A 26,035-nucleotide genomic window follows, 5' to 3' on the forward strand; every position below is an offset into this window, starting at 1 on the left:
CTGCATTCTCCTGCCGTGGGGAGAATGTTACGCTGGCTTAAGGGACAAATCAGACACAAAATAAAGACCAACACTCAGCAGTAAAGCAATTATCGCAACATTTTATGCCAGGACTGTTCCTTTTGAAGGCAGGCTGGTGCTACCCGCATGTACCTTAACCCGTTCCTAATAACCATAAAGTTACCATTATTTACGGTACAAGACATTAAATAAATAATGCAAACTCAGGCAAGCGAGCAGTCTGTGCAGAGCTAGGCAAGAAGGCGTCCCTGTTGTGGGCCAGCCTTAGGGGTTAACACAGGATGGAAGGGACTCTCACAGAGACCTGTCCAGAGGCCTTGTGGCCTCACTCTGCCCTCTCCTGCAGGAGCCTGTGCAGAGCCAGAAGGTAGATAGTACACTGGCCAGGAGAAATCAGGTAAAGCCTGACCAGCCTATCCAAAGGGAATCTAGCCAATGAACTTGGCCAGAGGTCTATTTCTTTGGGGTTGCATGGGAGGGAACCAGGGCCTAGAGGACCTGTCTCAAGAAACTCTCCCAAGACAGTGTGGTAAAAGGAACAAATACATACTCTGAAGTCAATGAGATTTAAGTTCAAATCTTGATTGCTACTTAAAAGCTAGGTAAGCCTCCACTAAATGTGGTTTCCTTATTGGTATAATGGGGGAAATAACACAGTGTGTGGGGGTTGCTAGAAGGATGAATGAGATGAATTATGTAAAGTAGTGAGCACCATGTTTGGCACTTAATATCTAATTAGTGTTACTTCTCTTTCCTTCTCCAAGGAATTCTTCACCATACTTTTATAGTTTGAGAGTAGTAATTTGGTTATTTTGATCTGAAGTAGTTCAAAGGACACCCACAGTTTCTAGCTCAAGGTAAAAGGGAAAACTGGGAGGGATAGGGAGGCCCTAGAGACTAATTTGAAAAAGGACAGATGCCAATTTTTTGTGACAGAAATAGTCACATGGCTTTGGCAAAGGGATTTTCTATTAAAAAAAAACAAAACTCCTCAGTCTATGCCAAGAAAGATACTGATGCCAATAAGACACAGGTGCCAGGAGTCTCTTGGGCCTTGTCCCTGAGATATCAGATACTATCTACAGAATCAAATATGGAAGAGAAGATTTTGTTCCCTCCCTCTTTGACTTTCCCATTCTAACCAACCATTCATAATATGTGTCCATCTAGAAACTCCAGAGAATCAAATTATGTGATGTGTTATTAATCAAGCCTGAACTCCCGAGGGGAATCCTGGGGAAAAGGACCAGCCAGGGCCTTACCATTATCCTGGGCCCCAGACACCCTGAATAATGTGGTCCCTAAAGCTTCTATGTGTCAGCCATTCATGTCCAGATTCTTGAGCAGATCTGCCCAAGAACTAACCAAAGGCAGGTGCTGGACTGGATTGGCTCCAACTGGCCTGTCTTATACCCAGAGCAAATTATTTTTGAGGAAACTTAGTGTCATCTAAACCAAGAGTACCAATGCTGATCAGTGTGCTAGAACCTTAGAGAGAATCAGAATCACCTGGAAGGCTGTTTAAAGCACAGATTAACCTAGCTACTTGGGAGGCTGAGATCTGGAGGATTGTGGTTCCAGGCCAGTCCAGGGAAAAAAGTTCATGAGACCCTCAGCTCAACAGAAAAAGTTGGGTGTGGTGGTGCACAGCTGTCACCCCAGCTATACCAGGAAGCATAAATAGCAGGAACACTATTCAAGCCAGTTTAGGAAAAAAGTGAGACCTTATCTAAAAAGATAGCCAGAGAAAAAAGGGCTGGAGTTGTGACTCAAATGGCAGAACATCTGTCTAGCAAGCAGGCAGCAGCACCTCCCTGCCACACCCTCCCGCCCCCTCCCCCCAACAAAAAGAACCCATGGATCGCTGGGCCCATACTCAAGAGTGTCTGGTGCAATAGCCTGGGTGGGGCCTGAAGGCTCAGGTGATGCTAATGCTGTTGGAGCAGGCTTGAAGAACACTGGCCAAGGAATCTTACTCCATGTCCTTTCTCTGCTTCAGATCTGGCCCTGAAAGATGAACAGAGAGGCCTGCAGTAGCTCTCTCTCCTAGTGGAGGTAGTGGTGTCTGGGATTATTATTATTATTATTTTTTTTTTTGGCTACAAACCAGCAACATATTTTCAGTGTGATATTGGATGAAAGCAGCAGTCGTGGACAAATTCCAGTATACCCATTTGTGAGCATGCAGAAATGTACAAGCACTTGTTTTCCCTTAGCCTGGATTTAGAGTTCAAGGCTTGTTTCATGCTTGGTGGGGCAAGTTTTTCCCTCTGAAAACAAACTTAGTAACTTCTTCAAATGCACCAAAATTAAAGACAGAAATGTGAATATAATCTCAAAAGAAAATCCACACATTTTTCTGTAATATTCCCTTGTCAAATGAAGTTAGATGTGACGTATGTTACGATGAATGTGTGACCTGAAGATATTATTATTATCTTATTGGATTATAATTATTTGTGTTCTGTTTGTTTTTCTGTTTTAAAATGAACTCCCTGAGGGAAGGAACAATTCTTATTCTCTATGTACTTGGCCTGACACAATGACTAACAAGGAATGCTGAATACATGTTCAATAAATAAATATTTAATCCATAAGGATGAGGTCTAACACCATGCAGGTGTTTATTAAATATAAAGATAAGAGTAATTCCAACCTCATATTCTTTTCTCTCTTCCTTTGACCCTTTTCCTCTCAACCTTCTCCAGGCTAGAGTTCAAAGATTGATCCTGGGGTTCTCATTGGCAGACCCATCACCCATGGAGCAAAGAACAACACATCACGGTGCCATTTAGAGAACTGAGAACCCTACTAGATGTCTTACTAGGTCTCCCAGAACATTGAGCCATGCTGCAGCCTTACCCAAAGGCCATATAAAGTGTGTGTGTGTGTGTGTGTGACAAATTCAGGAAAGGGAAAGAATCTAGGACTTGGCATAGCTGTGTAGTCAGTGACACTGAGCTGGAGAATGCCAGGTCTCCATGTCTGGATTTGGAATTGCAGATGTATAGCTGGTTGCATGCCCCTCCTCCAGTCTTTCTCTTTCCCTCCCAACTTTGAGGAAGGAGTAGGCTGCCTGTTTTACAGACTATAATAGTTCTAGGCTTTTCTGCTTTCTTTCTGGAGGAGGTAGAGTGTACAGGAGGTCAGCAGAAGCCAAGAGCAGGGAAAACAGCTGATTCCTGAACACAGAGAGGTACCAACTCACCCTAGCTTTCCTCCCTTCCCCCACCCCTAAGCCTGTACTTGTCACAAAGTCAGTCCTGGAAAAGCTCTGCTGGCTGTGATTGAGTGGAGTCAAGAAGGAGGAGAGAGGGAGGGAACTTCATTCTTTCTCAGCTTAAAAAGTCAAAGGATCTGTAAGGCATGCAACAGGAAGAAAGAAATTGTCCTACTCAGGTCCATATTGCCTTCCCAACCCAGCCAGGCTCCTTGCTCATTCTCAATACCTCCCATACTTCTCTGACCAGCACCTGCCAATCTGCTCTTGTCCAGGGCAATGGGATCCCACACCACCTCTGCTCTCTCATCCCCAGCCTTTCTGCCAGCCTGGGTGTCCCACAGCTGACCGCCTGCAAACAGGACTCTATCTCCTGAACCCACCCCTCCCCCTCAACTTTAGCATTAACCTTTCTCTTTCTTTCAACAAAAGCTAAACTCTTTCAAAGCCAACCTGATTGAAATTCAAAAACTTTCCAGGGCCTCTGCACCACTCTCTCTACTCCTCCCCATATTGACAGCCACTTACCCTCCCCAACTCCAAACCTCCACCCCCCCCACCCCCAGCAATGTATAAAATAGTGGGACAAAGGCCTCTTCCCAACCCCCTTCCAGCAAGCACAAGACTCTCCCTTTGTATCATTGTATCACTTCAGGCTGGTGCAAAAGGAGCCCTGGCTCTGAGCTGCCCATTGTCTCTGCCACCCCACCCCCTCCCTCCTGCAGCCAGGAGGCCGGTCGCTGGATCCTGCTTAGTTGTCCAAACCAAGCTAAGTTGGGGTTTCTGTGGGGCCACAGATAAAAGCCAAGAGCCAGTCTACCTAAAGGATACCTGTCTCCAAGGCTCACTAGTCTTACACAGTAGACACAAAGGTGGACCCAGAACAGCCCCAAGCTAGCGCCCTTATCTTCCTGGACACCAGATGGAGCTCCTCCCTCCCTCCTCTCTGTTCAGAGACCAGCTCCCTCCCTTTGCAGCAGGAGCAATTAGAAAGGTCTGGCAGGCTCTGGGGAGGGGAGGGGGCCCAGGTGGTAGCCAAGAGGCTATTAGAAAATGGAGAAAGGCAGCCTGAAGACACATCCTCATACAGGGCTGCAGCCACTGGGGAGGAAAGACTGCAATGCTTTTCAATTAATGAATTAATTCAACAAGTATTTATTGAGTAGCTATCATATGCTCATTGGGGAAAGAGCAGTAAACAAAATAAAGTCCTTCTTATAAAGCTTACATTTTAGTGGGTGAGAGAGACACATCAACAAATCAATACATAACACTTCAGGTAAAAGTCTATGTAGGAAAAACAGAGCAAGATAAAGGGCTAGAGAGTGTTAGAGGGGAGGGTGTTTGACAGGGGTGTGGTGGGTGTGTCATAAGCGGTCTCCAAATGCAGTCAGAATTTAGACAAAGAGAATTCCAGACGAGGGAACAGCCAGAGCAAAGACCCTAAATTGTTGATTAAGAAACTGAAAGGCTGAAGCAGAGACCAAAGAAGAGAGAGTAGAGGAGCATGAGAGCAGAGGAGCAGGGAGGCCAGATAACATAATGGTTTTAATTTTCTCTGAAGGAGGGGAAAGCCAGAGGAATCACAGAATTTGATTTACATATAGAAAGTTCTTAGGCCATGAGTAGAAGTAGCTTTTTTAAAAAGACGGTAAATATTAGGAGACTATTAACGATTATCTAGGATAATGGTGGGGGTGTAATGTGGTAGAGATGGAGAGAAGTGGTCAGATTTTGGGAACAATGGTAAAACCACCAGGATTTGCTGATAGGTTGTATGAATGGTGTGAGAAAGGAGTTAAGGATGACTTCAAGGTTTTGGCCTGTTCCACATGGAGGACTGAAATAACCATTTGCTGATATGACAGAGATAAAGAAGATAAGTGTTTGAGCCATGAAGTTAGAAGACTCAGGAGTTGAGTTTTGGACTTATAAATATGAGCTACCACCTGGAGATCTAGCAAGTCACTTGGAAGTGTTGAGAGAGAAGCCTGGGCTAGAGATAGAAATTTGGAAGTCATTAGCATAAAGCTGTTATTGAAGCCATGAGACTGGATGAGATCACATGGACAGGCGGTGTGGGTAAGAAGGGAAGTCTGAGGATGTTCAGAGAAAGGAGGAGAAATAAGCAAAAGAGAGTAAGTAGTGATAAAGGAGGGAAAGCTCAGAGAGTGAGTGTCCTAAGTTCAGAAGCCAAGTGTCCCAGGAGGGAATGACAGGATGAGTGTGATATGGACTGAAGACTGGCTGCTGAATTAGAGAAGTCAGAAGGGACCTTGACAAAAGCCATTTCAGAGGAAGGATGGGGAAAAAAATCTGACTGAGAGGGTTCAAGTGAGAATGAAAGGAAAAGAGAGTAACAGAGAAATGGACAAGTAGCAGTGGGGGAAGTGGGGCCAATGGAAGGCTTTTTTAAAAAGATGGTAAATATTATTGCATGTTTGTGTGCTGACAGGAATGAACTATAGAAAGAAAATTTATTGATAGGACAAGGAGGAGACAATTGTTGGAACAGTGTCCTTAAGGAGTGAGTGGGAATGGAATCTGGAGCAATAAGCAGAGAGATTTACCTTTGAGTGACAAGTCACCCACAGTAATGTGAGAGAAAGCCGAACAATGGTAGATACAAATGGGTGGGCATGTGTGATGGTAGGAGCAGACAGAAGTGATCTTCTAATTGATCCTAATTTATACAATTTCAAAATGAGACACAAAATGCAAAAGGTAGACTTAACTAAGGTTAGAGTTTTGCTAGAATAGTATAACAAAAGAGAACAAAAATAATAGTGGGCTGTGGAATCTAAGGTGGGTTAAGAAAGAAGTTGGGCATGATGGGGTGAAGAACAGTGAAAAGCATGTAGGTCCAGTAGAGTGGAGTCCCACTGGGGTTGGAATTGGGGCACTACAAGTTGTGAATTGGAAGTTGGAGGGCAAGATGCTTAAGATGGGTATTACAAAGAGGTACAATGATTGACAATGACAAGGTTTGGGGATTAACATTGGAGTCCATGAATGAGGTAGGAGGACAAGTCCACTGGTGAGAGGAGGTCAAGGAACAAAGAGCAGGATATCAGAAATGACTCTCTAAGTGTGGTCCTTGAACTAGCAGCATCGGCAACACTTGCAAACTTGTTAGACTTGCAAGTCCTTGGGGACATTCAGGTCTTCAGAATCTGAAACTCTGGGGTATTTTAACAAGTACTCTGAAATGATTTGATATGTTGAAATTTGAGAATCTGGTGCAAGAGATTTTGATGGATTATTGGGGTTAAGGAGAAGTGAGAGATGGGGTCAGATTAGGGCAGTGATTCTCTATAATGTCTGCACAACATAAAAATTAAAAAAAATCTGACACTGAGACTGTTCTAGAATCAATTATCATGATCTGGTGGGGAGGGGGAACTTAAGGATATCAGTATTTTAAAAAGTTTGTTCAGTGAGTCCAAAACACAGATAAGGTTGAGAATTACTAGATGATAGGTATACAGAACCCTGCAGGAATGACAGTCCAGGTGATAAAGGCTCCTTGGGAGTCAGGAAACTGTGAAGAGTGAAGCAGAGAGGCTGAAGAGGTTGGTCCAGGTAGACTGGGACAGAATTCAGGTATGACAACACTCTCAGAAGCATGTAGACTTCTGTTTTCAACTTTGCACCTGGCACTGAGCCTTTTTGTTCTAGAAGCCCAGATTGAAAGAATGGATCTATAAGTGAAAGAAACAGGAATTGTTTGCCACCCACTAAATATATTCCATAGTAAATGTTGGCATCCATTTAGCATGCCTGTGTCTAGGGAAGCAACCACTGTCAGAGCCAGGTTAGGGCCAGGATACTATTGATTCATTTCTTTTAGCCAGCAAGCTCCTTGGCCAGGCCAGGCTCTTTCCCAGCTGGTTTCTGCTTTATGTAGAAGCATAAACAACTTTCCATGTATCAAGCATACCTTCAGGCCAGTCCAAATCCCTTGGGAGTTCGGATAAGAAGGAATATCATTAACTTTGGAGCAATATTTATCCTAGGAATCTAGACGTCAACTTCTAGCAGAAGAAAGGAAGATATGAGAAAGGGGGGAGGGGTGTCCTGGGAGCAGTATGTTAAGTGTATAATAAATGTAGACAGCAAATGAACCCAGAAATGAGGGGACTTATTGAACTTGGGGGAATGAAGTGATTATCATGTACTAAGGAAAGGGATAATGTAATCATAAACTCACAAGGTATGGCCTTTATGCAGGAAGACTTAATTGGGAGGAAATGATCTCATATGATAAAGTAACACTAAGGCCAATGACAAGGATTATTACATGGTGGTGATGGGACAATAAGGGACTGTCACACAAGTGGATGAGAGTAATGGCTACATACTAGAATCTGATCGCATTTTGATGAGACCTGGTGGTTCCTCAAGACTCCAGGAGAGGCTGGGTATGTGGCTCAAGTGGTAGAGTGCCTGCCTAGCAAGTGTGAAGCCCTGAGTTCAAACCCCAGTACCACTAAAAAACCTCCATGAGACCACCTCACACAGTGAATAAGGGCCCAAGGGCCTAAGAGGCAGGTGATTTTATACAGAAGGAGCTTGGTCTCTATGCAGAGGGTGTAGGCAGAGAATCATCATATACGTATGTGCTCATTAGTTTAAGCCAAGAGCCAACAAAACCCTTGAGAAAGTATCTGTACTGTGGGTAAGGTGGGCACAATCAGAAAGGATGAGACAGACACTTAAAAATGTCTGTTATAACAGCACTTTATAACGGAAACCCGGGAGATATTGTAGGAACTCTAGGCTCTAAGTTCTAGGATTTACTTGAAAGGTGACATAGTGAACCCTTGCTCTGCTTCTAGGGAAAAGGGCAGAATTTGGTAGAGGAGAAAGTATCCCAGAAGTCCTGCCTCATCCTTAGGCTAGTGTCACAGAGGAGACATTATTGGTCAAAACTTTTCACATTAAAGCACTAGCCAGCCAGGCAGGAGGCAGGACCCACTTTCCATCTACCAGGAGTTTGGAGGAGGCCAATGGGAAAGTAGAGGTACCTCTTATAGCTCTCACACAACTGTCTGCCCAGCAGTTCCCTGCTCTCTGGGGCAGGCTGCAAAATTATTCAGCATTCCCAAGTGAACACGCTTGATTAAGTTTTAATTTTAGCACCTTGCTGTGTTGAACAGGATGGGGGCTGTTTCATTATTGAGGGGGAGAGAAAGACTAGAATAAGAGCTATGATCTGGTCCATCACCCACGGCACACAAATCTATCATCCAGCAGCACTACACTGACTGGAAAGCCAGGCTGCTGTGGAGGTGGCAAAGGGCAGGGGTGAAAAGCAGGGACTGCTGATGTGGCAAGTCACCCTTGTCTACTCTGGGCACATTAGCTTTCTTCTCTCAGACCCAGTTCTGCAGAGTGGGACTGGGAGGTAGCCCTGCTTCATTACTTCAAGCCTTTCCTTTTTTCCTCAGCATTCATCATCCTGCAGGTTTCTAGCCAAAGCAATTCAGAGGTTTTTACATTTCACTCATTCTCATGCTTATACACCTCTGTTCCAGAGATACCTCATTTATTCCCACAGCTTTAGTTATCATGTAATTATTAGTTACTCTAAATCTCTACCACCAGCCCAGACCTCCATTCTGATGTTCACCCTGGTAGAATTGCCTGTATCCCAACCTCTTCACCAGGATTTCCCACAGGTACCTAAAATTCAATCTGTCAAAAGCTGAGCTCATTCTTTCTCCCCTTCATGTTGATTTCTCCTTCCACGTCACTGGATGGTCCTTCTGTTCACCTTGCCATCCAGGATATCCTTATTCTCCACTATGTAGTCCTATGCTTCTTCTAAAGTATAAACATGATTATGCTTCTGCCCCTCTTCAGTGGCTTTCTATTATCTTTAGGATTGGTCCAAGCTTTAGTGAGGCTTATAAAAAGCCCCACAGGAACTTGCCCTTGCCTAACTCTCTGGCATCATCTCTTGCCACGGTTCCTTCCATACATTCATCCACTTATCCATCCATCCAATAAAACATATGGAGTGCATGCTACATGCTGGACACTATCTTAAATGCAGGGATACAACAGGGAATAAGATGGATCTCTACCTCCCTGGAGCTCTAGCAATTCTGACCTATTTTCGGTTTCTCTCTCACTTCTGAGACATACACAATATAACAAGATTCTGCTTGTTATTCTCCTTCTACCTTTGCTCCTTGCCTAGCTAACTTCTATTCATCACTTAGGTCTCCGTCACTCTAAACTAGGAAAGGTTTCCTACTAACCACACACTTCCAAAGCAACTTGTGCCAGCCCCATCAAAACACTCATCACATCTTACTGAAACTACTTTTTAAATGGTCTGTATTCCCATTAGACTATACATTTTTGGGGTTTGTTTTGTGATGCTGGGGATTGAACCCAGGGCCTCACGGATACTGGGTAAGTGCTCTATCCAAGTTGGGGGTTGAGGTGTACCCCCAACCCCTAGACTATGTTTTTGAAGGCAGTCTTTGACATCATCTTGTTGTATCCTCAGTGCCTGGTACTACTTAATTATATATATATATGTGTATATCTATATGTATGTAGACATGTACACGTGTATATTGGGGTGCTGGGGATCAAACCCAAGGCCTTGAGCATGCTAGGCAAGTGCTCTACCACTGAGCCACACCCCAACCCTAATTAAACATTGACTTACCACCTGCTCTAAGCCAAGCACCACTATGATGGTATAGCTATCCAAACCTTCTCTCTCTCTCGCTCTCATTTCCTGTTTCTGTGAATGTGTGAATGGTGTTAAGAGATTACTCCTAGGCACCTAACTCAGAAATTTCATCATGAATTGATTTCTTCTCATTTGTACATAATAAAAATTTTAGCTAAGTCCAGGAGATTGTCTAGTTCTAATCTCTCTTTAGTTTATCCTCTTTTCTCCATCCTACTATTCCAATTCAAGCCTTCAAAATTTTATTAAGATATAATTCATATGCCATACAACACATTTAAAGTATAAAATTCAATGATGTTAGTATTATTAAGAGAGCTATTCAACCATCACTATCGTGAATTTTAGGACACTTTCATCACTTCCCTCCCCCAAATCCATACCTTTAAGCTGAATCCCCTCTCCCCCCATCCTTCCATCCCCTCAGGCCTAGACAACTCTTAATTTAGCTTCTGTCTCTATAGATTTGCCTATTCTGGACATGTCATATAAACGGAATCACATGATATATCGCCTATTGTGTCTGGTGTCTTAATTAGGATGTGTTCAAGGTTCATTCATGTATACTATTTATCAGTACTTCTTTTTTTTTTTTTTTGTAGTACTAGGGCTTGAACTCAGGGCCTACACCTTGAGCCACTCCACTAGTCCTTTTTTTTTTTTTTTGAGATATGGTCTCTTGAATTTTTCTCCGGGCTGGCTTCGAACCCCCATCCTCCTGATCTCTGCCTCCTGAGTAGCTAGGATTACAGGTGTGAGCCACCAGCACCTAGCTCATTCTTTTTATGACTGAAAATATTCCATTGTATGAATAAATCACATTTTGCTTATCTAGTTATCAGTTGGTGGATACTTGGATTGTTCCCACGTTTGAGCTAAATAAGTAATGTTAGTATAAACATTAATGTGCAAATTTTTGCATGGACATGTTTTCAGTTTGGGGATAAACAGTGGCTCCTCCTTCTCTATAGGTTTGCTTTCTTAGTTTCAGTTAGCTCCCTTAACTGGCACTGTCATGGCTCAATGAGCCTCTTTCTCAAAACATCAATAGTAACCTCAAACTTGTCACAATGCCTGCGTCATTCTCCTCACTTCATCTCATCACACAGGCACTGTTTCATCTCACATCATCCCAAGGAGAAGGGTGAGTGCAGTACAATATTTTTGAGAGAGAAAGAGAGAGATTTTTTTTACATAACTTTTATTACAGTAAATTGTTATGATTATTTTATTATTAGTTATTATTGTTAACCTCTGACAGCGACTCATTTATAAATTAAACTTTATCGTTATGCAGATACAGGAGAAAAGATAGTGTATAAGGTTTGGAACTACCCACACTTTCAGGCATCTATGGGGTTCTTGGAACATATCCTCCACAAACAGGAGGAGACCACTGTACCTAAGAGTGAAAATACTGGGTCAATGGCAACTCTATGTTTATTACTTTTTCTTTCTTTCTTTCTTTTTTAATGGTACTGAAGTTTGAATTCAGGGCTTCATGCTTCCTAGGCAGGTGCTCTACCACTTGAGCCATGCCTCCAATCGTTTTTTGTGTTGGTTATTTTCAAGATAGGGTCTCATGAACTTTTTGCCCAGGCTGGCTTTGACCTCAATCCTCCTGATCTCTGCCTCCTGAGTAGTTAGGATTACAGGTGTGAGCCATCTGTGCCCTGCTTATGTTTAACTTTTTGAGGAACTGCCAGACTATTTTCCAAAATGGTTGCACCATTTTACATTCCCACCAGTAGGGTATGAATGGTTCAATTTCCTCAGATCCTTGCCAACACTTTTAATAATCTGACTTTTCATTATATCCATCCTAGTGGATATGAAGTAGAATCTCACTGGAGACTTGATTTGCTTTTCCCTGATGACTAATGATGCTGAGATCTTTTCACATGCTTATGGAGCATTCATGTATCTTCTTTAGAGACACAACTATTCAGATCTTTGCCCATTTTAAAATTGGATTATTCTTTTTATTATTGAGTTTTCTTCTATCTTTCCAATCTGAGGGCTTTTATTTTATTTTCTTATTTTTTTGAACCTCCAGTACAATGTTGAATAGAAGCAGCAAGAGTGGCTATCTTTGTCTTGTTCCTGATCTTAGGAAGAAAGTACCCAGTCCCCCACCACTAAGAAAGTCCCCTTCTATTCCTAGTTTGCTGAGTATTTTTTATCATGAAGTGCTGCTGAATTTTGTCAAATGTTTTTTTTTTTTGCATTTATTATTGAGACAATCATGTAGCTTTTGTCCTCCCTTCTAGTACTATGGTGCATTGGATTGATTTATTTTTAAATTTATTTATCTATTTACTTATTTATACACAGAGTCTCATTTTATAGCCCAGGCTGGTGTTGAACTCACAATCCTCCTGCCTCAGCCTCCTAAATGCTAGAATTATGGGCATGTACTACTGCATCGATTTATTTTATATGTTCAATCAACTTTGCACTCCTAGAATAAATGCCATTTGATTATGCTACATAATCCTTTTTATATGTTGAGTTTTGTTGAGGATATTTTTAGTCTTTTGCTATTATTATTATTTTGAGGGTTGGGGTTTGAACTCAGGGCTTGGTGCTTGCAAAGCAGCCACTCTATCCCTTTAGCCACACCTCCAACTCATTTTGCTCTGTCATTTTTGGAGATGGGGTCTTGCACACTATCTATCCGGGCTCACCTTGAACCAAAATTCTCCCAACTTCAGCCTCTCATGTACTTAGGATTACATGCATGAGCCACTGGCACCTGGCTCCTCTTTTAGTCTTGATTTTAGTAATTTCAATTCAGTCCTCTCTTTTTCTCATTCAGTCTAGCTGAAAAAAATTTTGTTTGATTTTTTCAAAGAACCAACTTTTTGGTTTTGTTGATTTTCTCCTTTGTTTTTCAAAGAAGAAAAACATATTTCATTTATTTCTAGATTTCTATATATGGAAATGTATATTTCTAGTATGCTCTAATCTTTATTATTTCCTTCTTTCTGTTTGCATTGGGTTTAGTTTCTTCTTTTTCTAGCTTCTTAAATTGGAAGGTTAGTAGCAATAAAGGAAATGCAAATTAAAACCACACTAAGATTCCACCTCACCCCTGTTAGAATAGCCATCATTAGCACCACACTAACAACAGGTGTTGGCGAGGATGCGTGGTGAGGGGGGAAAGGAACCCTCTTACACTGTTGGTGGGAATGTAAACTAGTACAACCACCCTGGAAAAAAATTTGGAGGCTACTCAAAAAGCTAAACGTTGATCTACCATATGATCCAGCAATACCACTCTTGGGGACATACCCAAAAGACTGTGACACAGGTTACTCCAGAGGCACCTGCACACCCATGTTTATTGCGGCACTATTCACAATAGCCAAGTTATGGAAACAGCCAAGATGCCCCACTACTGACGAATGGATTAAGAAAATGTGGTATTTATACAAAATGGAATTTTATGCAGCCATGAAGAAGAATGAAATGTTATCATTCGCTGATAGATGGATGGAATTGGAGAACATCATTCTGAGTGAGGTTAGCTTGGTCCAAAAGACCGAAAATCGTATGTTCTCCCTCATATGCGGACATCAGATCAAGGGCAAACACAACAAGGGGATTGGACTTTGATCACGTGATAAAGGGAGAGCACACAAGGGAGATATGAGGATAGGTAAGAGACCTAAAAAACTAGACAGCATTTGTTGCCCTCAACGCAGAGAAACTAAAGCAGATACTTTAAAGCAACTGAAGCCAATAGGAGAAGGGGACCAGGAACTAGAGAAAAGGTTAGTTTAAGAAGAATTAACACACATGCACAGGAAATCAATGCGAGTCAACTCCCTGTATAGCTACCCTTATCTAAACTAGCATAAACCCTTGGTCCTTCCTATTATTGCTTATATTCTCTCTTCAACAAAATTAGAGATAAGGGCAAAATAGTTTCTGTTGGGTAGCGTGGGGGTGGGGGGGGAGAGGAAGGGGGCGGGAGGGTAAGGGGGGAGAAATGACTCAAACATTGTATGCACATGTGAATAAAATAAAAATTAAAAAAAAAGAAAAAGAAAAAAATAAATTGGAAGGTTAGGCTAGTGATTTAAGATCTGCACCCATGAAGAAAAATAAAAATCTTTTTTTTTGTGGGACTGGGGTTTGAACTCAAGGCTTCATGCTTGCAAAGCAGGTGCTGTACTGCTTGGGCTACACCTCCAGTCTATTTTGCTCTGGCTATTTTGGAGATGGGGTCTTGTGAACTATTTGCCTTAAAACACGATCCTCCTGATCGCAACTTCTCAAGTAACTAGGATTAAAGTGGGAGCCACTGGCTCCCGGTTATCTTTCTGTTTTTTAAAATATAGGTGTTTACAGCCATAACTTTCCCTCAGAGTACTGCTTTAGTTCCATAAGTTATAGAGTTGTGTTTTCATTTTTATTTATCTAAAAGTACTTTCTAATTTGTCATGTGACTTCATCTTTAATTGCTCTTTTCTCCTAATATTTAACTATCCTTAAGAAACATTCAGTAACACATTTTGGTGATACTGGGGTTTGAACTCAGGGCTTCACACTTGCTAGGCAGGCACTCTACCAGTTCAGCCATCCCTCCAGCCCCTGATAACACATTTTGCTGTACAACTAGTCTCATGAAAAACAGTTACTTTAATAACCATTTGTTAAGTACCTACTAAGTTCTTTGGGAATACAAAGATGTTTAAGATAATCCCTGCACGGTATAGTGGAGTGATGATCCAGGAAGATATACAATTTGAATGTATAGGTTGACATATTCAAACATGCATTGTATACATTCAAATATAAACTGAATGTATAGGTTCAGACATTCAATGATAGATTTATGTTTAAAGTATAAAAGAATATAGAAAAGAAATTAGCTCTAACAGAGTAGATTTCCAATGGAGATATCTACTGAGCAAGGTTTCTATAGACAAATAGAATCATCAGTGAGGAAAACTGATTAAAAACACATTTCCCAAGCTGTATAAAGAAAGACTTAGAGCTGTGAAACAAAATGGGTTGTTCAAGGCCACCTCTGCCCCCATTTCAAGTCTATGAGAGTCTGGTGGAGCAGACTCTCCCCTTCATCCAGGGTAAGTGGATGTGACACGGGTATAAGAGAACTAGAACATTATGTCCCTTGTCCACGATGACTGATTCAGGAAAAGGCATACATCAAAGCCAAAGGGATGCAGTGGGCCTTTGACTGGGATTTTGAGAAGAACATCTGCCTGTTCATACTAGAAAATGTCCAACAGGTAGATGAAAATCTAACTCATCCACATGTAGTTGAAACCAAGGAGATAGATGACAGCCACGGGAGAATGCCTGCCACATAGTGGGGATTCAGTAAGTATTCATTAAATAAATGAATGAGTAAACAATGTGCAGAACAGAATCCTGAGGAACATCGGTGTTCCCAGCTGAAAACTCTCTCAACTTGCTCTGAACTCCTACAACTTCCTCTTAATGTGTTCACACCTTCTATTTTATAGTACAGTTATCTATAATCTGCATTATCTTTTCCCAGTATCTAATGCTTGTTCGATCCTACTTATTTGTATCGTACATAAGATTCTGTACAATATAGCTTCTTGCTCACCTCTTCAGTATTGACTTTTATGGCTGCAGTAGTATTTTAAAACTTGCTGTACTGTGAAGATGCCATGCTCACTTATTTCTTTCCATAGGTCATCTCCTCCTCCAGACTACAACTCAATTCATCAAGCACTTAGGTAAGAACTACCAAACCAGTCACTTGTCCCCAAGGACTCCTCTTCCTGTAGCTCCAACTTCAATCTTGAAACCAAGATTCGTCTCCCAATCCAAAACTCTGAAGAAAGGTTGCAAATCAGGTTATAGTCCTTATTTCTGTTGCAGCAACCACAAAATTTAAATCCGCCCTTCAAATCTAACAGCCTGGCCCATAATAGTTTGCTGTTGTTGATTACATTATTTATAATAACAGGTAACATTTGTTGTTTGCCAGGCATTGTTCTAAGCTCGTTATATGGATTATCTCATTTACTCCTTATGATGACCCTAGAGGTAGCTAATACTATTGCCAATTTAATTTTATAGATTGTGAAGATGAAGACATGGAGATAATGAATCAACTTGCCCAAGGCCACACAGACAGCAGGTGGTGGAAGCTAAGATTTGAACCCACACAGACCATGGTCTTCACCGTGAAGCCCTACGGCTCTCAGGTGAGGTCTGTTGTTGAGGAGGCGTGCACAGCTCTCATTCACAGGTGTGTAGAAGGCCTTAAGCACCTATCACCTGAAGACTATTCTCTACGCCATGGCTCCCTTTCTTAACCATCCACTTTGTTCAAGAACAGCCTGATTCATGTGGTCCCGGATCTGCAGTTCAGTGGAATCTACACATTGGTTTTAAACTCTCACTGGCTCCCTTGGAGAAAGAAAAGAAGGAAAACCAGGCCAAAATTCATTTCCATTTTAAAAGTTATTTTTAAAAAGAAAGATGAGGGGGCAGAGAGCAGATGTCTGTCTTCTTGAAAGGAACGATCCTCTGTCTCTTGCCCGTGATTTTCCCTGACTTTGAAGCTCTGGCCCATGCTGGAGCCTCTGAGCTCTCTCAGCCTATGTGCTCCTGTTGAAGGTGATGAGAACAAAATTGGAATAGGTCGCCAAAAAGCCCCCCTTGTTTTGTTCTGAGTGAATGCTCTGTCTTTCTGAAAATTCTCAGCTTTAGCTAAGCAGGAAAGGGCAGCCCCTATTTCATAAGAAGAAAGGCAGAGAGTCTTGGGAGGCTGTTCTTTCCCCAAGAATGCAGTGAGATGCTGAATAACAGGGAAAGAAGAGTCAGTGAAAGGACAAAAAAATAAAAAAGAATAAAACTAAATAGAATATAAAATGACATAGCACCGCTCTAAGCTCCTCTCCTATCAGGTTTTACAGAGGGGCAATAGATTTTCTTCATTGCCAGTCCTGACTTATCGCGGCCTTGTTTTTAATGAGGTATAATAAGGGGAACATTTTGTAACAACACGGTTCCCCTATTTTATCCTGCAAACAGCTGTGTCATGCTTGTGGCTGGAAGAATGAATCATATCTCTGTCTGCATATGCTAACTCCCATGTAATTACCCGGCATCTTAAATAAAGCAAGCTCTAAACCTGTCGCTCACATTACAAGCAAACGGTGTAGACCTCGTAACTGGGGCCTCTATCATTACAATTAATTTATCACAGAAGCAACTGAGATTAGAGGCTAGAATTAAAACCCAGAGCATGGAGAGTCACTGCAGTGACACTGAAAAACAGGCTCTTGAGAGGTGGCTGGCTCCAGCGGCTGCCTGACTAATGCCTTTCCTGGGGAAAGCAGCCAGAGTTGGATTTTGTTTTCTTTACATTTTTCCCACTCAAAGATTTTACTAAAGTGATTTCAGTGCCTCTGTTGATTCAAAATGATGTTGCAAAGATTCTACCTGATCCTTAACCAGAACTCTGAGCAGGACTCACCATTTTCTCGTTCTTAAAACACCACTGTCTCTCCATAGGAGCAATCCCTAGAGACCTCCCATTTGTTTTTGTTATTAGAAAGGAATTTCTCATGACATCAGTTTGTTTCCTTTCAGGGGGGCAGGAGACCAGGGGAGGGAAAAAACAGTCCAGAACACTTGCCTCAAACAGCAGACACTCTTTGCATCTCATCAGCAGTGTTTCTCAGCCAGGGTTCCTAAATTGGACTAGACAGAAAAATTACCTGAGCAACTATTTTCTTAGTTTTCCCAAGGACAGTACAACTAGATGGTACCTTCTAGATGCATAGGTGAGAAATTCACTCACTACAACTCAGGGAACCCTTAGAGCATTTGTGTTTTGAAAAAGGCTGAAGAGAGACAATCAGACTGACGCAGCTACAGTAACAAAGGGCCTACCAGAGAGCCCCTGCCAGATATGAGTCAGCACCCACCTTCTTCAAAGAAGTTCTCACCCATCCACTCATGCATGGGTTTCTTCCATACAAGGAGTGGATAGTGTGTTTCCCAGTCATTCTACCTAAAATCCTAAGAATATGCTAATCTCCAACTTGGACACTGGGGACCCTGTTGTCCTCATTGCCACCCTCACTGGAGTACAGTAGTTTGCCTTCTCTGCCAATTCTACTGAGCAGCAGTTTACACAAGTCACTGAAACCTGTTTCCTCTTCTTCCCAGGGGCACACAGCTAGACTGCATTTCCCAGTCTCCTTTCCTGAGAAGTAGACAGGACTGAATTCTTGTCATTGGATTATAGGTGGAGGTGATATATGCCATTTCCCCTGGGTCAGTAAAAATCTACTTAATCCTTCATGTTCTTTTCTTTTCTCATCTGCCAGCTATCACATCAGCAAAGGAGTGTGAACTCGAGGATGGCTAAGCCTGAATTCTAAAGTCACTACTATGGGCTGCCTTCCAAACACAGTTTGTTTATTCAGTAATAAACCCTGAAAGAGAGAGAACCCAACTCCTTTGTTCAGAAGGCTCTCCAGCTTGTGAAGACCAGGGAAGGAAAGAGAATCTAGAGCTCACGGTTGGGAAACGGTTACCATTCCCAGATCTTGGAGTCATACCACTGCTTGCACAGGATGAGCAAGGGTAAAGGGCTGTGAAGAGCCAAGGCTAGCTGTAGGCCCAGACTCCAGGAAAAAGAGCTCACAACTTTGGAGGGCTCTTTGGAGACCTGACAAGTTTCATTCTGAAAAGGGTCTGGAAGGCCTAAGGCAAAAAGGTAACAAGGAGCAAGACTACGACATCTGATTCAAATGAAACAACAAATATGTATGTGAAAGCAAACTAAAACTTATAATCTCAAAGCAGGTCGAGTGGCACCCCTGTTACATTCTTTGGTCATCTTGGATCTGGTCCCTGCCACTGCTATGTTCTTACAGCTCCTTGGACATGTCTTCACTGAACACCTTACCTGGGTAGGGCAGTCTGCTTGCCCACTGGCTCTGGAGTTCTTCAAGATCAGAAAAACCAAGTGTATTTCCATACCCCTTTAGTCAGCTCAGGGCCTGGAACCCAGTACGAGCTCATTATCTGCTGAATGAATGAGCACGAAGCATTGTACATGTTAGCAGGATGAGTGATTTTCTAGGCACAACTCTCCTGCCTCTCCTTCCCATACACTTGAGATGCTTTCTAAAATAGTTCCTCTACAGCTTCCATTCAGCTTTTAAAAATTTTTTTTCTGATCAAGAACAAGAATTTTGAAAGCTGGCCTTTGGGCACTAAGCAGAGCCAACTGGCTGCAAGGAGATGAAACCCATGCCCCCAAAAGTTCTATATTAACACTTCTATGAATTAGCCATAGGCTATGCTAAGTGCAAATGTGAAGACTCCCTAGAACTCAAAAACTCATGACAACAAGAAAACAGCTCTTTTCTTGTGGTAGGAAGATTTCTAACTCCATTTAAGTTATTAATTATTCACTGAATGAAGGAATGCAAAAATGTTTTAAAAATATGCAATAGTGTATATTAAAAGGGAACAGGCTGGTATTAGCATTAATTTCATCTTTCTCCCTCTTTCCACTGTCTTAACTGCAGCCCTCTCTCTCTACTCCTCCTGCTCACTTGAGAAGGATCTAGACTAGACCAGTTCTGGTCTACAGGTAGCATATTCTTAGCTTTGTCTTGTTTTTTCTTTATCATTACCCCTCTATGGAAAAATGAGGTGGGTCAGGTTGGAAAAGAAGAGTATGGGTTCAAGAACAGACTGATTGGGCTTAAATCCAAGTTGAGAAACCTGAGGAAAATTACTTGACCTCTTGAAATTTCTGTTTTCTTATCTGTACAATGGGGGTGGAATGAAGCCAAACACACAGGACTGAAGTATTGGAATAAGGCTTGGCACATAATAGGCATCCAGGATGTGTTAGCTACCATTGTTTTGGTTTCCTATCCCTGAATTAATGTCTATCTTCTTGTTTTCTCCTGTTACAAGAGAAAATGGCTCTCTTACTGCTGAACTCTAATCTTCCACAAGTACTCTGGATCCTACCTTGGCTTGTCTTTTAAAAACTGCTTCCGCAATCATCTTTTTCTTGCACTATCAGTCTTTTTCTTTGTCTGGATCACTCTTACACACACACACACACACACACACACACACACACACACATGTTCTAGGGTCTTTTTTTTTTAAAAAAATCCCTCACTTGACTCTACATCCTCTCTATCTGCCATCACATTTTTCTTCTCTTCTTTCTAGCCAAACATCTCCAAAGCATTGTCTACATCTGCTATATACCTTTTCTTTCCTCTCACTAACTCTTCAATTCAAATTCTTGAATTTGCCCCTCCACTAAAATGACTCTCAAGCTTACCAGTCATCTTCCTGATTGCCAAGTCCTGTAGACACTTTTCTGTCTTTGATCTCTGAGTGACATAGGACACAGCTCATCATTCATTCTTTCTGAAAATGCTCTCCTTGGCAGTTCCTGGCTTTCCCAGCTCACTTGTCCACTTGTTCTGACTCTTTTCTTCTTGTCCTCTACTAGAACCTTAAATATTAGCGTTTCCCAGGGCTTAGGTCTGTGCCCTTTTATTTTCTCTTTTTGACACAACTCATCTTGGTGATTTTATCATTTTAAATAATGAGATGCTATTATAACAAAAATTACACACCACCAAAACCATGTGACATTGCCCTTGGGACTAGGCAATGGGCAAGAAGGATGCTGGTAGAAGAGACTGGATTAATCAAACCTGTCTTATTTCATTGTAACATCTGCTTAAAGTGCAAAAGTCTGCAAGGCAGACAATGTATCTGAAGAACTAGTTGAAAGGGGGAAGGCAAAAGGAGAGGGTAAAGGAGGGCAAATACAGGGGATGTATTTTGTATTCCTATATGGAAATAGAACAATGAAACCTGTTGAAATTGTTCTAAGAAAGGGATAGGTAGTATGAGGAAGAATGATAGAGGAGATTAATCTAATTTAGCTAGAGTATAAGCACATACTTAAGTAAATGTAACAATGCCTCCAATGCACTCTTTATAATATATATATATAAATATACATATATGCTAAATATATATATATATATATATATATATATATATATATATATGCTAAAAAAAAAAAGAACCAGTTGAAAGCCAGGCATGGTGGTACATGGCTTTAATACCAACACTCGAGGCTGAGGCAGGAAGATCAAGTGTTCAAGGCCAGTCTGGGATACTCAAAAAAATAAACAAACCAACCCTAGGGATGTAGTTCAGTTGTGAAGTTCTTGCCTAGCATATGCAAGGTCCTGGGTATAATCCCCAGCATTTAAAAAATAAAGTTTTGTTTTTAGCTTTTAGCAGCATTTAATGTGGTCCTAATAAGAGAGAAAGAAACTTAGAAAGGAGCTGGCTAGCTTGCAAGCAGAATTAGTGGGAATATAGAGAACCCAGAAATTGCTGAGTTGAAAAATAAAACTTTCTCATTCCAACCTCTTCAGTAAAAGATTTTCAAATTAAGGTAAATTCTGGAGCTGAAGGCTAAATCCAGAAAGACATCATTCCAAGGTGTAATCAAAATCAGGAGTCTTCACTGAGTCCTCAGAAAATAAGATGGCATGTAGTAGGCCCTTTCAGCTAGAAAAAGAAGCTCTAGAAATTTTAAGTGTGTGGTTCTAAGCAGCCGGACACTCCCAGAGCATCAGTGATTAAATCCCAGTAGATCCTGTTTTACAAAAATTGTAGGCGTGGCTTGTGGTGCATAGAGATGAGTAGCACAGAATACATAGAAATCTACATAGTTCATGAGAGAGCTATATTGGCAAAAGCACTGCCAGCTTCAGTCAAAAGAGACTAAGACCAGTCAAGATATGGAAAGAAGCCAACCAGACGGTACCTGCCTGTAACCCTAAGCTACTTGGGAGTTTGAGATCCAGAGGATCAAGGTTCAAGGCCAGCTTGGACAAGAATTTTAGGAAACTCCACCTCAACCAAATGCTGGGTGTGGTGGCCTGGGTCAGCTGTGCAGAAGGATGTGTTTGTGAGGATCATTGTTCCAAACAAGTTTGGACAAAAAGCAAGACCCCATCTTACAAAATAACTGTAACAAATAGGACTGTAGGCTGGGCTAAGTGGTGGATGTCTGCCTAGTAAGCACAAAGCCCTGAATTCAAACTCCAGTACTGTCAATAAGTTAATTAATTAATATAGCTGGTGCTGGTATCTCATGCCTATAAACCTAGTTACTCAAGAGGCAGAAATCAGGAGAATCGCGGTTGGAAGCTGGCTCTAGGCAAATAGTTCGAGACCCTATCTCAAAAAAACCCTTCTCAAAAATGAGCTAGTGGAGCGGATCAAGGTGTAGGCCTGAGTTCAAACCCAAGTACTGAAACAAAACAAAACAAAAACAACAGATTTCTGGGTCTCCAAATCCCCTCCCAACCCCGCCTTTTCTTTGGCAGTACTAGGGTTGGAGTGAGGACTTCGCGCTTACTAGAGTGCTCTTCCGCTTGAGCCATGCCCCCAAGCTCTTTTTTTTTTTTTTTTTTTTTTTTAGCTTTAGTTATTTTTCAGGTAGGGGCTCAGGTTTTTGCCGTGGGGGTCTGCCTCCAGTGTAGCTGAGATTACAGGTATACTACCACTACCGATTTCAATATGGTTGTGCCACTTTTTGGCCCCAGTTGACCTGATCTCCTACCCAGTAGCTGGGATTACAAGTGTGAGCCACCGTGCCTGGCCTGTTGGGTCCCCAAATTTCTACAAGTAGGTAGTAGACTGATAAAGCTTCTCAGCCACATATGTATTTGTGTACTTTTATGCCCTCTTCGGAAGTGTCCAAGGATGATGGAAAAAGGATTCCCAGAAGACTGAACCAAGAGCTATGCAGAACAATGAATTGGAGATCCACTCCCAGGAAGCCAATCAGGGCCTAATCAGAGAATATTCCCAACTTCTAGGATGGTGGGACCTGTAAACATTTGCCCAGCAGAATTTTAGAACTGCTGTGGACTCATGATTTCTATGTGTCTCTAAGTCTCCCTCTTTTTGGTGGAATAATTTTTGCTGTTACCCTGTACCTATTCCACCACTATGTTGGATGGAGGGAGAAGCACAAAGCACAATTTATAGCGTTTAAATTCTAGTGTCTTTAGAACAAGAGAAACCACATTTAGACCTATGAAGAGATTATAAAATCTTGGACATTAAGCTGGTACCACAATTAAATTAGAAAATGTTTTTTAGACAGGGTCTCGCTATGTAGCTTAGGCTGGCCTCAAACTTTCCATCTGCCTGCCTCAGCCTCCCTAGTGCTGGGATTATAGATGTGCACCACCATGCCTGGCTGGATAGAATTTGAGGGAATCTTGGGATTGTGGGTGAGTGTATTTTTCAGGTAAGAGGAATGTGAATATTCATGAACAAGAGCTGCATGATGGCAGATTATTATTATCCAAAAATATTTACTCCTCTGCTACCGTCATAGAAAACTTTACTTTCCTGTCCCCTAACTTTGGGTTGAATTATGTGATTGTTTTGGCCCAGATTGTTTTGTAGATTGTTTCTACATTAGAAGTGACCCAAGCATGGCCTTAAAATGTGCTCATGTAGCTGGCTATCCTAGGGTGAAGAGCTGTCCTTAGGAAGCCACTGCCTCTTAAACCCAAGCTACAGAATGAACATTCTTGGATCAGACCAGAGCTCAACATTCTGGAAGGTGCAGAGTGGCATGGTGAAGCTGGGCTTAGATCAGTCAGCCGACAGACAGACGCATGAGAAGTATGTGCTACTGTTGCAAACAACTGAGATTTATGTGGTTGTATGTAGCATTGGCTAGCTGGTTCTTTCTCATTCTTCAAATGCAATAAGTACTTTACTAATGCAGGACTGCTAAAACAGTCTGTTCCTTCTTTTTGAACATGCCCTTGCAGGTCTTAGCCTCAGATTTTAATTTAAATGCATTTCTTCAGAGACCACCCTTGATAGATCACCTTATTTTTCCATATAGCTATGCCATTTGTTTCATAGCACACATCCCCATTAGTAAAAAAAAAAAAAAAAACAGGTTTGGGTCTTTTTTTGTTTGTTTGTTTGTTTTCCCCATGGGACTCAACCTTATAAGGGAAGGGACATGTCCATTTATTCACCAATACATTCCCAAAATCTAGGTTTAAGACTGGTGCATTGCAGATTGTTCATAAGCATTTATTGAATAAAGAATTTTTGGGTTTTTTTGGTGGTATTGGGGTTTGAATTCAGGGCTTCACACTTGCTAAACAGGTGCTCTACCACTTGAGCTACTCCTCGAGTCCTTTTTGCACTGGTTATTTTGGAGCTAGGGACTTGCTTTTTGTCCAGATTGGCCTGGATTTGATCCTCCCATTTTACCTTTACAGTTGTTGCTGGGATGACAGGTGCACGCCACCATGTCCAGCTTTTGTCCATTGACATGGAGTCTCATAAATTTTTATTTGCCCAGGGTTGGCCTTGAACCACAATCCTTCTGATTCAGTCTCCCAAGTAGCTAGGATTACAGGCATGAGCCACAAGTGCCCAGCTGAATAAAGGAATTTTTAAAGTGAGTGAATGAACCTAGATCTGTAGGAAATACTTGCTCACACTAAGCCTGATCGCTTCTGACCAATATTATGTGGCTCTGGGCCAAGACACAGCTCAGGCCAGCTGCTGTTTCTGCCAGGGCCAGGGCAAACTTTTTCATTAAGTTTGGCTGGCGTATTCTGTTTACTCCCAAAACACAAGTGATATTCACAAAAACAGATGCATACACCCAGAGCTTGAGTCAAGGCTATGGCAGGAACATGAGGCCCAAGGATATCTTTCTTCTACCTGATGGTTCCCAGCCCACTGAGACCCCCTTCAAATTATGTCCAGCTTCCTTCCTGTGCTCCAGCGACACTGTCCGAATCTCAGTCTTTGCAATGTTTCGGGAGCCACAGAGCACACACTATGAGAAAAAAGAGCAGCTTGCAAGCATAAGGGAGGGGGTAGAAAGAAAAATCAAGGTGTGAATCCCGACACAAACTATCAAGCTAAGCTAATTGTTTCTGGAGATTTGACTTTCTTGCTTTTCTAACTTCAGGGTTCTTTAAGTCAAGATCTTTGCCTTTAAGCTCTATGCTCTTCTATTTTATTTTCCTTGTTCAAGACAATAAATTTTTATTAAATATTACATATGTGTTGCATGAAAGTGATGAGGCATGGTAATAAGATGAACATTCGTAAACTGCCATCCAACTTAGGAAATATGATACATTTGGCACTTGTCTGCTCTTTTCTAGAGCTTGGATCCTGACCTCCCCATCCGACACATGTAACTACTGTCTCTGACTTTTCCTTCCCCAAGTCCTTACTTTTCTCTATAGCGTATCAAATATGTACATCCTTACACAATATGTTGCTTAGTTTTACTTGTTTGGTACTTCACAAGAGTGTATATCACTTGGTATGTATTTCTCTGTAAAGGTTTAATATATTCAATAATGAAACCCAATAAATGATAAGTTCTATTACAGGGAAACTTTCTTATTCAATGAATCCAAAAAGTCTCATAAAGCAAAATATCATCAAGAAGAAATATATACTTACCTTAAACATTTTATTTCAACTTAAAATATATGAATATACATTCATTCTCCAGTGTTTTCATGTAAGGCCAAGGTATGTGTCTGCTGACTACTTTGCAGAGCTTTCCTGAATAAATCACACCCATAAGACATTGTCTACAATTTTAAGTTTTTAGTGGTACAAGAACTCAAAGCAATTAGAGTACAGATTCCTAGATTGTTTGATATTTTTCCTCAATCAATCTTTCTTGTCTTTTAACAGCAATTGCTTTTATTTTTATTTTAGCAGTACTGGGTTTCAAACTCAGGGACTCACACTTGGTAGGCAGGTGCTTTACAGCCTGAGCCATGCCCCCAGACCTCAACAGCAATTATTTTAGACATTTACCCTAGTTTTTAACTTGACTTTCATAGAAATAAATTTTTCCAATTTGATATTTTTGAGTTTACAAAGTAGGTAATGAAAGGAGGCAATTACAAGAACAACTGCTTGGCATAAAAAGTACACTGAGTTCTGGTAAGCACACAAGTCCACTGATAAGA

The 26,035-nt window shown here is 41.5% G+C and overlaps 1 protein-coding gene and 1 long non-coding RNA gene across 4 annotated transcripts in view; one reads left to right on the plus strand and one right to left on the minus strand.

Moving 5' to 3' along the window:
* Rnf220 (ring finger protein 220) overlaps positions 1–26,035 on the minus strand; it is a 221,328-nt gene that overhangs the window by 133,130 nt on the left and 62,163 nt on the right. The gene's annotated exons all lie outside the window — the stretch shown is intronic.
* LOC141424957 (uncharacterized) overlaps positions 1–26,035 on the plus strand; it is a 175,936-nt gene that overhangs the window by 125,032 nt on the left and 24,869 nt on the right. Inside the window, exons 4-5 of the long non-coding RNA XR_012449932.1 lie at positions 15,647–15,691; positions 16,038–16,165. This is a non-coding gene — a long non-coding RNA (uncharacterized lncRNA). The remainder of the gene's footprint in view (positions 1–15,646; positions 15,692–16,037; positions 16,166–26,035) is intronic.

This window comes from Castor canadensis, chromosome 7 (genome assembly GCF_047511655.1).
Source record: "Castor canadensis chromosome 7, mCasCan1.hap1v2, whole genome shotgun sequence".
In the NCBI taxonomy this organism is placed as follows: domain Eukaryota; kingdom Metazoa; phylum Chordata; class Mammalia; order Rodentia; family Castoridae; genus Castor; species Castor canadensis.